General features: G+C 45.0%; 1 protein-coding gene and 1 long non-coding RNA gene across 3 annotated transcripts in view; one reads left to right on the plus strand and one right to left on the minus strand.

Annotated features, from left to right (window-relative positions):
• LOC146190670 (uncharacterized) overlaps nucleotides 1–16,398 on the plus strand; it is a 187,457-nt gene that overhangs the window by 128,249 nt on the left and 42,810 nt on the right. Inside the window, exon 3 of one of the 2 annotated variants that reach the window (XR_014706564.1) lies at nucleotides 2,235–2,875. The exons of the other annotated variant lie outside the window; for it this stretch is intronic. This is a non-coding gene — a long non-coding RNA (uncharacterized LOC146190670). Of the gene's footprint in view, nucleotides 1–2,234; nucleotides 2,876–16,398 lie in introns of those variants that run through there. 2 annotated transcript variants of the gene reach the window in all.
• Nucleotides 1–16,398, minus strand: part of LOC146190671 (uncharacterized) — a 109,804-nt gene that overhangs the window by 69,889 nt on the left and 23,517 nt on the right. The window lies entirely within an intron of this gene.

The raw sequence follows: 16,398 nt of genomic DNA on the forward strand, positions 1-16,398 counted from the left end.
GTCATTTCTATACCAAGCTGTAGCCTCCACCACATAACCTTTGACAAAAATTTTACAAAGAGGGTTCATGGAAAAATTGCCACCACGTACACGACGATTTACAAAATTCGTTTGTATATCATGAAAGAAAGAGCGTTTAATCGCAGTGCACTGAAGCACGTTGGTTTGTGTAGTTAATGTCCCGATTTACATTACAAGCCTCTGTCACTCATCACTGATTGCAATGACCAACGACTGTCTCGTGCTCAAGTCACAAGCTGACGCGTAAGATTCGAAAAATAATGAATAGCTTATAATAACTGCGTCTTCTTCCTTAATAATACTCTCATCTCCGTTAATGCACTGAAAAGAAAACACCTCCGCTCCATGTACCCCTTTGGCTGCTCTCCGTACTCCATCGACCACAATTGAGGTTCATCCCAAATTGACTGGTCGCGCTAACCGGCCACGCCGTGGCGACAGATAAAAGCCCGCGGATTAAATAAGGAAAGCCACGAAGCCACGGAGGACACTCGGCAGCCCTTAAAAGCTCCGCGCCTTAAAGCTCTCCCAAAAAAAACACAAACTCGCAAAAAATATATCGCACGTGCAGCAAAGACAATTGCAGAGGACACTGAAAGCGAAGCACAGCAATGACAGCGTTGCGCTGGTCTGTGGTACAAGCAAGAAAAAGGGGCGACAAAGTGAACCAAAATCATGGCACAAAGCAATGGCGGCCCTAAAAGCGATGACAAGGGCTTTGAAAATGACGAGAAAGGAAATTGATTTAACTTTTCTGCTCACTTTCATTTTGTAGAAATTTTCTTCATTACGTTTAAGTATATAGTATTCTTCAAAAAGGGTGACATTCGCATTTTCCGTGCCTTCGGCAGAGAAAAGCGGCGTTGAAAAAAAAAAAACATTGGGGATGTGGAATGTATACATTGCTCAATTATTTTTAAATGTTCACTCAGCGTTCTTGTTTTTCTTATTTTTTTTTTCTTAAATGGTACATTTATTTTCTTATTACGCCAGAACGGCTGAACGCTTTTGCGCTGCAAGTGTCACTGAAAATAAATAAATGGAAGATTTCTAGGCAACTTGAAGAACTTGCAGACATTGATTTCGTCAGTGGTTATTTTTGTACTTGGGAAATTATTCTCAGTCGATCAACTATTAAGGCATGATCTCAAATGGCCCCACATTAAAACGTGATGAAGCAAGTGAAGGAAAGTGAGCTAGATGCTCGTTATGGGACATATACATCGGCGCTTCTAAGTTTATACTTCCCCATAAAATAAAAAAAGAAACTGGTTTCTTGCGGTGAGCAACAACATAATCCATTTAACAGTAAATTATGGCACTGAAAACGAGTACAACAGATTAAAGCAACGCATATCATGAGAGGGGCGTGACACCTTTTCACTCTGTTGTCTTCGATGACCAGCTTGTAAGAGTATAGCGCGCGCGACTGCCTCGTTGTCCGCACTCTTACCCCACCGTGCTTGAAAGCCTAAACCCTCCGAAATTATCCTCGTATGCCTCCGCTTTTCGTTAGTTGTTGCAAGCTACTCGACAAGTGGTATTCTATATTTCTTTCATCTTTATTTCGTTATTTACATGAACATCCTATTACGAAAATCGAAAGAATGCAGATATTGTTGAGAGATATTAGGAAGAAAACCAGTGATTAACTATTGCGAACTTCTTAGGACCGAACTACTTTCCTTACAAAACAAATACGTGGTTGAGATTAAATAAGATAAGAATTCTTTCTGCCTACTCACTATAAAAATAAGCGGTCACATCTGGATGTATCGCAAACCAGGCTAAAGATATCTCGACATGTAATGAAGACTGTCATTTATATTCTTTCCCCGACAAGCCCAAATTTGTTCATTTCTCGTGCGTCGGGCCTATCGAGCCACACGATGACTTCTCTCATTGTTCCCACATTCACAGTCAGCGAGAGCTAACATGCAACGGCAAGGCCGGTGGCCAAACAGCCTCATTGCAAGGCAAACGAAGCACTTAAAAAACTCAAACCGGAACCGATTGTGCTTAAACCTATACCTGGATTCAGCAAAGAACCAGACCAAACAGTTTTCTCTTTCTCTTCATCAATAGATTTACATAGTGCTTTCAAAACAAGCTGTTCGTAACAATAAACGGGCCGAGAAAAAATGTTGGTTGCATACGTACATGACCAAGCACTTCCCTTCAGCCCTGTCTTTTTCTTTTTTTTTTTTTTTCAGAAGGAAACTAAACATAAATGTAGAATCAAGAAAGCATCAACAGAAAGGAAAAGAAGCAGGAAAGAAGAAAAATGGGCCACATACAGAAAAAAAGAATGGGGAGGCGGTGAAGCAAGACGGAGCTCGATATTAGCAACAACCACCGAGACGGAGCAGCACGGCCGTAATGGCAAGCTTTAAGCCGATAACACCTTCGGGGCTTGCTGCCTCCTAAATATCCATAAATCTTTTGAAAAAGGATTAGCCGGAAGCGGGGCCCGTCGTAATGACTGCCGTTACGTGGTGTCGTTCAGCGACACGCACTATACCGGCACGTTCTCCTGGCAGTGACCTCCCTCCTATCCTCCTCTCCATCCTGCGCGGCCGAGCCCGGTCGGGCAAATGCGACGCGCCCTGCCTTCGAGCTAAACTCGCTGCCTCATCCTCCCTTCCCTCTCCTGCACTTTTCTTTTTTCTTTTGTTTTCTTATATTTACAACGCTCCTCTTTTGACTTTGTCACGGGCTTACCCTAAATGTACGAGAAGCTGCTCTCGTGTCACGTATATAGGCAGATACACATGAGTACAAGAAGAAGAAAAGACGCAGAGAATGAAACCTTAGGCAGGTTTGGCAAAGCTTTGCGTTTATGCCTCGGCTTCCGTAGAGCGCGCATCTTGGCAGTTGCTCTTACCCGAAGCGATATAAAAGAATAACCTCGCATAAAACCCCCGCTGTTATTTTTTTTTCTTTTACATTTGCCGTGCCTGTACAACCCCGCTGCTTGAGGGCTAAAACGTAGGTGGCATGAACGCCGTTTCGCATACGTAAACGCTAGTCGCAAAAGCGGGTCGTGAACGCCGACTATGGCACTTTTGATCTCGTGTTTATTTCATGTTATAACCCACGGCCTCAGAATAGCACATTCACGGTTTTATTTCATTTTTATGCCAGAAAATGCAGCCACATGCTTTGAAATTTGTGAATGGGTAGGCGTGATCTGGTGCTTTCTTCAAGTAATAATATTACCGAAATGCAACGAATTGTTATTTTCGCTGGCAGCCCTAACAGCACTTAGTATGTTCTTTTTTGTGCTTTGATTACATTATCAAAAGTGAGCTATATGAGTGGGATGAAATTGACATGTTGGTGTTGTGCGCACAAAAGTAACGTGTTCTGAATTTCAAAGAATGAGTGAACTACTGCAGGGCAGCTCAGATGCATTTAGTTCAGTGAAGAGCATTTGTTGCCTTTGTACGGCATACTAGCAGATCTAAGCATCGCGAAGCTTATTGCTGAACCTCAAAAAATGACGACTCTCTCTTGTTGCTTTCTTTTTACAGTAGAATAGGTGGCGAGCCGATGAAATTTTCTAGCTTCCTTCCTCTTTTTTATTCGTCTGTTCCCATCATCATCTGTGTCCTGCCTTCTAGCTAACACTAGTCTATAATATCGGCAGCATTAAATTATTCTAGCAGCACCGAAAAAGCTAGGGTACTCATGATAACTTTTGTTTGCGCACAGTTAAAGCACAGAAATACAGACCTCACACCTGCTTCCTCATCTGATCGTACCGGTAAATTCTAAATACAAGTACAACGAGGCTATTATAGCTACTGAGAGATAACAATAGGCTGTTCTACGACTTGTCGAACACAAATTGCTCGTTTTTATGTGCTGTTTCAATGGTTTTACACTGTCGAAGCTTTCTTTTGAAATCAGTTGTGTTCGGTGGCTAGTGGAAAGGCGGCCAACCTAGAGTAAATGAGTCTTTTAAGGAAGGAAACAGAGGCGCACAGTTGAATAAAAAAATGAATAGCGGACAAAGTATGCGGGCTCAAGTCACTTCTAAATCCTCAAAGATTTACTTGATAGCTTATGGCCGCGTGCTCGTACTTCTGCCCTTCTGAACATCAACGATCTCACCTCGCTCTTTAATGCCTGAAATATTTACTTGTTTTTGAAACCATACCTACCTTGACAGGCTTTCGTCGAAGCCACGGCATGGTTGTGTGCGATCGCAATATGTGATTTCGGGCTTCAAAAAAAGTGCGTGTAACTTTTAATTTGTGGCTCTTTCAATTTGTGAACAATATGGTGCCAAAGCCTGTTCACATACTTTTGCTGTAAAGGATACTTCTCCACTATAAGGGTCACTGCGTGGGGAGGCGCGCTTTACAGAGAAGACTCACCCGGCGTACACATTTGATACGGCAGTTGCAGATAGGGACTGACGCATTCATAAACCGTATATATTGGCAGCTTGCAGGATAGCACGTGAAGCTTGCTAGCCGTCCAATGATGTTTCAAGCAATGACGTCATTGCTCCTTCGCACTAAGTTTCATCGACCTAACAGTTGGGCTGGAGCGTCTTCTTCCACTTCATCCTTCCACTCCCTCACGGGCTCCCAAAATGGTAAATACAAAGTCGTTTCGTGTACCTTTGCCGTAAAGCCGAAACAGCAGGGAAATATTAGCACGAAGCTAAGCAAGGCAGGTGCATGAAAAATAGCGAATTGCATGTATCGTTAATCACGCCGTGAGTATAATCACATTGTCATTAAGTATCACAAAACAGTTTGCTGCTACGAAACGAGCAAAGTGAAAGAATTCCTGTGCAGGAACACATTAGTTTTATAGCAGTTATGATAATCACGGGGGTGAAAATTATCATGAGTGATATATTGACTTTATTCTTCCCGTTGACAAACTGCGGTTGTTCAGAATTTCTAGGTACGCGTAGGCATTAGGAAACGATCAAAAACAACTTTCTTAATTAGCGCTGTCACAAATTCAAATGTGTGAAAGCAAATCATTTGTTTGGGCTACAGCAGTACGGCTAACCGGTTTTGCTGGTGTCATGATTTGTAACGAAGAGGCTTCGTAATTATAGGCTTATATTTACGGCTAGCAGTGCGTGTGAAAGCGTCCTTAATAATCATGACAATATATTAATCGAGGTCATAGTGCATTTGTTACCTCAGAAAATAAAAATAACATGTCATGAAGAAGAGAAATCCTATAAAGCATAATGAGCTTTTGAGTACACTGAGTGCATCTAATGGTTGTTTTCCAAACTCACGTAAGAATAGAATGCATGATGCAAAGCATGTTCATTTTGTTCAACGGAAATATAATATATATATATATATATATATATATGCGTATATGCTTTCACGCGCATATAATAACCGGTGAACAAAAAATACCTCCACGTTTTCTGCCGACTCAGGTGAAAGAAATTCGATCAGATAATCGTGTTAATTTTTTCTTATATCTACCCGGATATTTTTGGTGTTAGCATTGCCTACTTCCAATCAACCTCTCCGCAGCCAAGCTTGAAGAAATTAGTTTGAGTACGCAAGTTAGGCTTATGTGTGGTTGTATTGACATTTGTACATAGGTTTTGTTGTGCACATGCCGCAAAACAAGAACTGGCATTCACTGTATGCTTTCTTGACTTCTTGAGCACATATATCCTGCTATCTGCCAATGACGCCATTTTCATGCTGGCTTCTTAGCCACAGGTCTCGGCTAACTCTAGTTGTGATAAGCGTGCATCAAGACAGTAATTCGCAAGCTATTGGAAACGATGAACAGAACGACAAAAGGCAGTTAATGTTAGTCAAGTGAAGTCCCAATAAGGCTTCGCTTCGTGAGCGTACGCTGCATGGTTGAACTCAATGGAATTTTATCAAAACCTTCTGCCCCCCAGATCAACGCGCAAAGCTCGACCAGCAACTTCGAAGACCGCTGAAAATAACCTGGCGGCATTTCATGCATACATTATTGAGACAACGGGTGCTGTACACGCATATCTATAAAGTATGTTGGCTTCGAAATAAAGGAACGGAGAAAATAAGTTGCCTTTTCTGTCCTCCATCCCACTCCTTTTTTTTTTCTTTCTTTCTTTCGTGGCCACTTATGACTTCATCTTCTTGTGCTCGTGTATAAATGGTGAGGCTCAAAGAAGTCAAGCCGCGCACTCGAGCTCTCGCCTTAACTCGATGCCGCTTGGCGTTTTGGGGAGAAGACAAACGCCATTTCCGGCCCAGAGCTGAGAGGAGGAGTCGTCGCCGTGAATCGCTCGTCACTGCGGTGGTGGCGACCCGCAACTTCACTGAGGCGAACCTTTTGTTTTATAGCCTCGGGAAGAGGACGTTCTCTCGAGCTCTCGAGATAGGCGTCACGAAGGAATAACTGCCGAGATTCCGAAGAGAATGAAGATACGAAGAAGCACAAAATTCTTAGGCTGAAAGGTGCGAGAAAGGGAATGGGAGATATTGGTATAATCCAACCATAAATCTGTCTTTTCAGAATCGCTGCGTGGCGTTCTTCTTCGCCTGTCCGCTGCCGCCGACTCAAACGCCGCAGCAATCTTCTTTTTTACCTCAGAAGTGTCCCACCTATCCTTGCCAACATTTCCTCTCCCCATGATAACATCCTTGCACTCAGCTGGTCCTCACCCGCGCTCCAACGGCTTTATTTTCAGGAGAGAGAAGAGAATTCTTCCATTCTTCCTTGGCATTGTTTGAGCATATTTCTTAGTTTCGAAACAATAAAGTTTCAGCTAGTCGGCTTGTGTTTCAACTTTTATTTGTACCTTATTTGATCTGCGCCGAGATATACTAAATGTATTTATCGCACAGCCCGAGCGGTTTCGAGAGGTGTAAAGAGGGAAGCACATAGGCCGTATACGCGGACGCTTTCCTTCACCTACAGTCGTCCCGAATCTCCCCCGCTCACTCTTTCAAGTGGGGAGAGAAAGTCAAAAAGACAACGAATCTGGAGAAAATCGCTCCCCTCGCCAATGTTGCAGGTCGTGTTGCAGATGCGACCGACGAGACCTCCCTCCAACCCCATCCCTCTGCTTTTTTTGCCCACCTCTCTTCTGAAGCCTTGTGTCAAAACTTCTTCGCTTCATGAAGCTTTCTCGGGGTCCTCTCCCGTTTTCTCTCTCCTGAGTTTCGATTTTGTTGTTTCTTCCAGCGCCCTTTTTTTATGATCGAGCTTTTGTCTTTCTTGGCGGTACGACGCTGAGCGCGCATTGCCGCCGTCTTTAAGCTGAGCACGGCGCCGAGGCTCTAAAATAAAGTGCGTCGGGGCAGCGCGCGGGGGAAAGGCCAACGTAAGGCGGCCATCATAATTCCTGGGCACGATCACTTTTAAGCGCCCTGCCGGAGCGCTCTGTGGAAATCCGTCGCCATCTATCGACGCTGAAGCCACGCTGAGACTGCGGCGCAAAGGCGACACGACCGCAAGGCCAGGTTGGCTTTCAGGCCGTTATCCCTTAAATAAAAGCGGAGTCGTCTGTGGCCAGAAGGGACCGCAAGGCGTAGAGAAGCAAAAATAAATGACAGAATTCGTAGCGGAGAAGTAAATGACGTGCACCACTTTAGCGTTGCCTTCTTGATTCTTGTAAAAAGACAACTTTTTCTCGGCAAATTCTGACCCTTCTTTAGGACAATAATTTTGGCTGCAAAACGCGTAATAACAAAAAAGTTTGTTTGGAGAGTCTTGTTTCAGCAACACTTGAAAGTCATTGGGCATTGGGCTCTCGCAGGTGGCAGCCTGGTCGTATCTTTGTTCCCGTGGGTTGCGAGTTTAACTTTTTTATCGATTTTTTACAGTATCTACTTCGAAGGAAAGAATAAGCCATCATTGATTCCATAAAAAAAGCTTATTTTAGCGTTATACAGTTGAACCTCGATACAGGTGACACTGCTTCAACGAAATCTTGCTTTCAACGAAATTTCTAATTCCCCGTCAGTGAGCCATAGAATTCAATGCAACGAAGTTCTCGCCACAACTAACTATATTTCGGGCTTGTCCTCGCTTTAACAAAATTTTCAATGAGTGAACTTGGCTTCGAAATTTATTTTATGATTAGCTAAGCATAATACCAACCGTCTGTAACTTCTCGTACATCCCCAGCACTAAGTTTCACCGAAAACGTGTGCTCAGTGCAGCACCCATAAACAAACTTATCGAGGAGCGCCATTGTTGTGTGGTGATTAAGACTTGGCTGGCGACCTTTCAACAGAGCGCAGGTCGGCTTTGCCAAGCCAGAGCCACAAGCAATTCGTATTCATTCTAGATCACACGATCGCAGGTACAACGCGGCCCGCGGTGACGCAGCATTGGCTCGATTCACCCGGTGCTCATTTGTGCTCGTGTACCTTGTGCGCAAGACAACAATGGCGATAAAAAGGAAGAGCCTTCACCTTCTTTGGGGGTGAAAGCTCGAAACTCCAGCGAGGCTAAAAGCAGCAGAAAAATCATGGAGACATTGCAGATGAAGTTAGCATCTCCAATAGCCCACTGTCGACAATTTTGAAGTTTGAATGTCGAGGTTTGGTTTGGTTTGGGGTCTATGGGGTTTAACTTCCCAAAGTGACTTAGGCTGTGAGAGACGACGGAGTCAGAGCTTCGGAAATTTAGGCCACCTGGGGTTGGTTAACGTGTACTGACATCGCACATCACACAGGCTCCTTGCTTTTCGCCTCCATCGAAAAGCTTTCTCCGCAGCCGAACGCGCCGTTGGACAATGAGAGTGACGCACAAGATGCATTGGCCTCGCCTCATCTACTTAATGTGATGCGTGCATTTTACGTCATTTGTAATTTCATTGCCGCCCACAACGACAACGTCGTGATGCAGCTGCTGACCGAGTGCGAGCATCGCACCATGGCGCTGGTACCCAAAAGACAGAGCCAAACGAAGATTACCGAGTTCTTTAAAAAAAAAAATACATGATGTTTGGGAAGCGCGCAGTAAAATTCGAAAGCGATTTTGAGCAGACTTTGCCAACTATATTTAGTTATATATCTTCAAAAGGAAGGGTAATTACCAAGAAATTGATGATAAAAATTTGGGGGGTTCACTTAAGCTCCACCTTTAAGGTTATGAAGGGAAAGGCTTAAAGGGTGCCATTTGTGCGGCTTCCCATGGGATGTTTGCTCACGTAAATTCTCTTCTTTACTCGCTTAATCACTAACCCCTCCATTTATCCCTGCTTTATCTCGCGCATGCCCATGAGCCTATAGTCATAAGATACCACACAAGTGAAATACCATTCCACATCGATACCCAAGCCTTACGAACCTGCGTAAATGGTCCAGGTGTAGTGTTTGGTTTAGGACCCAACGCTCACAGATGGTTCGATTTCTGGAGAGCCTGAGCTGGTAGCTCCTTCTAATTAGGTCATATCATGCGGCCTACTGACGTCACAGAACCTTTCAAACATTCATTGTCCGGCCGTGTCAGCTGCCAGCTATCGCCTGTCGGAAGCACGCGCTTGATTTTCCGCTGACAACGCGGACGCTGGATGTTCCGGTTAATATATTAACCTTGTTAGTATATTACTTTCGATATGATCGATTGATTTATAGGAAGAAAAAGGCGCGGTAACTGTCTCGCTTGTTTTTTTCTGTGGACACCTCAATCGCGCCGTAAGGGAAGGGAGGAAGGTGGGAGTGAAAGTGGAAAGAGAGTAAGAGGAGTTGTAGTGGAGGGCTACGGAGTAATTTCGACCACCTGGGGATCTTTAACGTGCGCTGACATCGCACAGCACACAGACGCCTCTTCGTTTTGCCTCCACCGAAACGCAGCCGCCGAGGCCGGGTTCGAACCCGGGTACTGTAGTCAGGCGTCAATTCGCGTTCAGAGGTCATTGGAAAGAGATGGCAGCGACAGAGTGCGATACGCTACTCAAGTATGAGGCGGCTCGTGCAAGTAAGGAGGCGGGGAAGAATGCGACACTGGATTTTAGTTGAGTGCATTAGAGGTGGAAACACACTAATATAAGCTTCTTGACAAGTGAGCTTAGCCTAAATTTATACATAAGTGGCAATGTTGCAGTGCGGTGTTAAGAAAGAATTCCTAAGTTTAACTGCGATTTCACTAATACGACAATGAATTCGCATGAATATTGGCAATCAATACATTGAAATACTGTTGTAAAGGAGGTAATGAATGAATCTCTAGAAAAAAAAAGCTGTACTACGCAGGCTATAAGCAAACGGTCAAGCGTAAGTGGCGCTTTTGTAAATAAAGTGCCTGATTTGTTACCCCATGGTTTGATGTCCACGTGGAATTTAGTAAGATAAGGTTTGACACGGGATAGCCAATTGGTTACGGCTCTAGAAAGGGTCGAAAGGGGAATTAATGCAAGGAGAAGGATGTATAGCAGTAACTTCAACTTTCTTTTGAGAGACCTGAGGGCTTATAACTCGAGCCTTTCATGGAATGGGGAAAAAAAAAAAAGCAATACATATATAGTTTTAAAAATTTTTACTTTACGACTCCGAAATGGAACAGAATGTGCACCTTACGCGCTTCAGTTTTCCTGCGAAGGTAAAATGAACGCGAATGTATGTTCACTTAACGGAGTAAGAATTAAAAGACCAAAGAAAGAAACGTCAAGCCTCGCGTTTATGCGCATCTTTCCGGCAATCCATTACTGTCGCTCCAAGCAGCCACCTAATGGCTTTTCGAAAGGCTTGGGGAGAGAAGGGGCGAGGGGTGGACAAAGTGCACCGTCGAACAGTTTATTCACGCCCGAGGCACGCGCGCGAGCGACTAATGCTTCTGCTTGATTAGCAGCTCCGAAACAGAGCGGGCCCTTGCAGAGCACAGCTGACAGGTATATAGAGCTCAACGCGCGCGCCCACGCTCTCCCATAAAGAACGAAAGCCCAGAGAACGAACGGCGCATCCGCACTCCCAAGGGGCTGACGCGCTCGGCGGCGTTGTCATTTGTCTCGATTGCAAGTTCTCGCTATACACACTACCGTCGGGTCGGCCTCGCTCGCCAGCGTGCCAAAACAAGAAATTAAGGCAGCCCGCGCGCGCTCACTACAAAGGGGGTTTCTCGCGTTTTGCTGGCTTTTCTGCCTCTTGGAAAGGACATTAGAAGAAAAAAAAAATGTTAGAATTTTAGACGTGCCCTTTCGAAGCTTCTTTTGTTTTGTTCCGTTTTCTTTTTAATGCCTAAGAGGACAATAAAAAGGCACTCCTGGCGTTCACCGGCAATCAGGCTTGGAGGCCTAATCCAAACAAGCGCGAAATCAAGAGGGAGATTGAGCGTGAGCGCTTGTGCGCGCTGCAACAGCCCAAACAGAGAAATCAAGCAACCGAGCACGGGAGATGACAACAGGGGCGGACGGAGTTATCAAGACTAGTTTGCTCAGCGATGTCTTTCCGAAGTACCCAGGTACAAAGGGCGGCGGGAAAAGAGGGGGAGAATGGGGCAGAAGAGAAATTTTTCAAAGGAGAACCCCAGCCGGTTGACTTGAGAGAACAGCAAAAGGAACCGATGGGGGGGGGGGGGGGGGGGGGGGGGGGGACCGAATAAAAGCGCCGTTGTTCATTTCGGAGCAAATGGAGTAAAAAGCTGATTGCACTGCGACTCGCACGCGGTTGTGTGGACGCAAGGGTGCAGCGCTTTCCAGAAAATAAATAAAAATAAAAAAACTGGGAGAACAGTGGTGCTGCTGAATTCGAGCAGACTGCGCGATTGGGTGTCCCCAGAGCATGCCGATGTTAGCTCTTTCCGCGAGGCGTGTTTTAAACCTTTTTCTTTTATTGTTCCCGTTTCTTACATCTTGCCTTCCCCTCTGAACACGCCTTCTGCTCTCCGGCCTTGTTCACTCGCTGTCGTTGTACGCGCCTGCCTACGACACAATTGTCACCGATTTTTTTATGTATGCATAGGTGCATATATAATTGTGCGGTGAAGTTGACGAAGCTTATTTTTTTCTATGATTTCATCAGATTTCAAAGCATTCTTAGCTGTATCGTCATGTAAGAAATGAAACGGTTCAAAAGTGAAACGTACTGCGTACTTAGTGCTTAGGTCACACATAAGGATGCCCTACTTACTTTGCCAGACAGCATATATAACACGATGATCCAGACTGAGGATACTTTTCGTATAGGGTCGAACATATCCAGACATTGTGTGTTCTGCGCTCTAATTCGCCAGCCTTATCACACACCAGACAAAATTTAATTGTTAGTATGTGTCGTATGTGCTGCGAGAAAATTTGTTGGAATCAGCCAATGTGGAAAGTATGTATGCTGGTGTAAAAGCTATCCCCGTGAAATTTACACATGAATTGGTTTCAAGTTCCTCTCGCAAACCTACTTCAACGATAGCATTACGGCACAGATGTTGTAAAAGAAACCTTAGCTATTCAAACGAAGAGGCATTGTTGTTTAGCTTACGTCGACAAGCGCTCGGATTATCTTTTAGCCTTTTTCAATACAAAATGAATGGTTTAAGCCTGGATGACTGTCCTTGATTAATAAGACTGAAAACAATCAAATTATCGATTAGCTGCAATGCACTTCACGCACGCATTCTGGTATATACAGCTAATGCAACCGGCACGTAGTAGGATTTCATACGTGTGAACGTATACTGTGGTTAAAATGGACGACAAATGATTATTTTTTTCTTCTTTGCAATGAAAGCACATATATTGAACGCTTTGAGGGATTCTAGCGGATTTCCTAGAATAGTAATCTGAAATGCTGCTGCTAAGTGCCCGGTACGACAGACGGCAGAGCTTTTTTTCTCACATATTCTCGTTATAAATCAACGGTATCTCCCGCTGGCAAGTGCGTTGTCTTCAAATAAAAGGATACACGAACAAATCTTCGATTTCAAATGCGTCAAGTTCTCTCGCGAAAGAAAACCTCATTTAAAATGAGTGAAAAAAAAAAAAGAAACAGCTAAAACACCCACCTTGGAGCTAAGTCCTGGCTTACAAGGGCTTAAGCCACCGAGGTACCGGACTGGCTCGTGAGCAAATGAGGGGGATCCCCAATCACGCGAAAGATCGCTCAGCTCCAGACACGCTTACTTCGTTATAAAAGCACGCGCAGCATCTACAAAATCAAGAACGTCGCATTTCGACGGTTGTATCTAATTAACGGTATTCTTCCACTGTCCCCTCCCTCCTCCTCTTCATCTCCACCCCCTCTGTTCGCACTCGTGCAAGCGCAGTTATCGCGCACGGTTGAAAAGGAGGCGCGGACCAAGAGCGACGATATAAATTTGAAATCGAGTGGCGTACCCGGTCTTTTCCTGCCATCACCATTTTTAATTACAGCGCTCTTCAAAGCCCCTGCAGCGGAGGATCAGGTGATGCGAGCTTCTGAGTCTTCTATTACGAAGGGACCGAGAAACGTTGCGTTTGATAACGTTGATGACGTTGTTAAATAAAAAAAAATAATAATGTAATGTGAAAAGTTGCCGTGTGAGTACATTTGTTCCGGATGAGTCTGCAGGCCACAAGGAAATAGAGAAGAAAAAATCAGGTCCGCCTCAATAAGCAAATTTACTTTTGCGCATGAGTGCAAAAAGCAATATGACGATCTCTGAGTATAGAAAGGGAAAAACGACGAAAAACCGTCCTTATCTACTTTTCTACGCTCCATTCCTAACGCAACAATTCCGATTCCGGTTTCTACTTGTTCGTCTCCCTCGGACACAACTGCGTGATGTCATTATGAAAGGATGTGGCTAATCCTAAAAAACACATTTCGCTTGTATAGAACATTGATACTTGCATTCCTGGATTTCGTTGGAATGGCTCTGAAGCCTCTATCAAGGAGGTAACTGCTCGAGGAAAAACTCACTGCCTGTAAGTTCTGAACCCAGACTCGAGCAAAAAGATCAGCTTCACTGGCCACTGCGTTAGGTCACTGCCGCATATCGCTTTCTATTTTTTTTTTAACCTGTTTTCAATTGCAGTGTATATAAAACATTACTAAAGAAACGTTATACATACACTATTTATGTGTATAGAACATTGCTTAAGCGATGTTTTATAAACAAGATGCAGGCTTTCACGCTGTGCTTCGGATGTTGTCTTACAAAAATACACCAAAGGTCCTAATTAGGCGTCCTTCATCCTGATGAAACCCATCAAGTCATTTGCTAAACATGGCAAAACGCGGCAAAGCAAAGTTAAATAAAGCAAGACTTTGCAAACGTAGTGGTGAAATTTATTTTTTATGCATATCTGTGCATAGCCACCTCATTTTTTTTTTTTTCTGGCAAATTCATGGTAGTAGTTTTTCATGGAAAATCCCTTCTGATAATGCACAGATTACGATCTCCAAACTCGGCAGACGACAGTTGTCTGTACTATTTCTATGGCCGTGCGCACTGCGCTCATTACTCTTCGAAGTCGAGTTTTCGCCCATTTGTGAAGTTCGCCTTTGATTACTCAAAGCACATGTACCACATTCCAAACAACTATATCGCAGCTCACTGCCGTGCATGACTTTCGAATAATAAAAACATTTCTTGAGCAACCGTCTGCACTTCGTTCTCTCGGTGAGGGGCACGGATTTCAGATAGTGACACAATACATTTTACAGGTCATCTGCCCTGAAGCAACGAGTGCTCGACTGTGCCTCAGTTTTTTAAATCGCGCACTGAAATGTCTATACCCAGAAGATGTGACCGCGCCGAGCTCATTCTCGAGCGCTATCAGTCTTCGGGCTACCTTAATGAAACTATCGCCAACCAATAGGTTAGGGCTACAGCTCACGGTTGCATCGTAACACGACGTGGTTTATCCGGAGGAAATATCCCTATACCCAGCTATTTCCGCGAGACGAAAACAGAGAAAGAGATTACGACTTGGAAAGGCTTGATCCCCGAATAACGGTCGTCGTTAGTGGGAGTTCGCAATTAGCTGACTCTGCGATCGACGCGCTTCCCAAGAAAACGAGACCGGTCGGGGCGCCTTTTTGAATGTTGCCCGGCAACTAGGCGTGGCAGCCGAGCACCGAAGAAGTATGCTCTTGTCCCGACATTGGCAGACTCGGTGCGACGGCGCGCACATCGGAAGAGGTGCGCGAAGGGGAGAGGAGGGCACAAAGAGGCAGCCGGCCTGCCGGGCAGCGGGGCAGCAAAGCCGGGATAATACCTCGTTAATGCTTTAACACACGTGATTGAAAAGATTTAAAAGGATTTATGTACACGTAATTGGGATAGGTTCCGCGCGCGCGCGCGCGCGGCGGGAACGTTGTTAATTCGGCGCGCGAGCGGACTTTGGCGCTCGTGTGCGCTTTCCCGCGTAACTGGCGGTCCGTGTCGTCGGCGCGCGAGAACCGGGAAGAGAGGAGGAGCGCTGCTGGCTAATTAAAGTGGCAGGGGCCACCGCGGGTGGGGGGGTCCCCCCCTCGGCGCGGAGCTTCATTTCATTAGCACCGCTTCGGCTGGACGGGTTCCCGAGATGTCATCTGTTCTTCAAACAGCGCGCCGAGGTCTTCCCTTGATTAGCCCCGAGCCCCACTTGTGCGACGCCCTTGTAGCCTCTCGCGGACCTTCACCTCCTCTGCTTCGGCCCCTTACATTCGCCTCACTCAGCGTCGCGACTTGCAACCTCTGGACAGTGCCACGAACGGACTGCCGTGCAGCACCCTGAAGAAGTCCCTGCACATCGTCACTGCCGCAGTGACGCGCAATGAAGCGGTCACATGTGGCACTTTCTTGATGTCAGTGCTAGAGTATTCTACATCATGTCTGAAAATGAAACAAGAAACGATTCTTAAACGTTGTGATGCGATCGGTGTTGTCAACATTGAATAGCGTCTATGAGAGAATTTTTGTGCTCACCGAACCTTCCAGTTCTGTGAGCACTGGAACTATTGCTGAATGCTTGCACGAGCAGTGGAGAAAGCCCTGAACATTAAACAGCCTTGTCTTGCCAAGAACATCTTAATCTGCTTAGTGAAGGAGTGGGATAGTGCTTTATTCTTGTTTTCTCCCAACCCTTGGATAAATGTGAGGTATGATCCTTTGTGCGCAGGGATCGGTAAAGTAATGTTTGGGGCCGTGTTAATCATATTGGGCTTCAGGTACACCGGCTACACCTCAAGGAAGCACAAGTCGATGCAGTGATTACTTTCATCGAACTAAAGATTTCATCAATTCACGATTATTTTTTGCGTGGTGAGTATATAAAATAAAATTTATGAAAAAGACAAAGTAGAATATTCGCATCCTTCGTGCATATCCTGCTACAAAAATATATAAGTTGTTGGACCAAGAGTTAACCGCGTCATCGGTACACTTTGATTGCAATGCACGCGCTTCGGGCTGACTTATTGCTAAAACTAAATCATGTCTTCGCTTAGCCTGAAATTTTACTCGCCCTTTCGACCA

The sequence above is a fragment of the Amblyomma maculatum genome, chromosome 4 (genome assembly GCF_055883805.1).
Source record: "Amblyomma maculatum isolate TAMU_Amacu chromosome 4, ASM5588380v1, whole genome shotgun sequence".
Lineage (NCBI taxonomy): Eukaryota > Metazoa > Arthropoda > Arachnida > Ixodida > Ixodidae > Amblyomma > Amblyomma maculatum.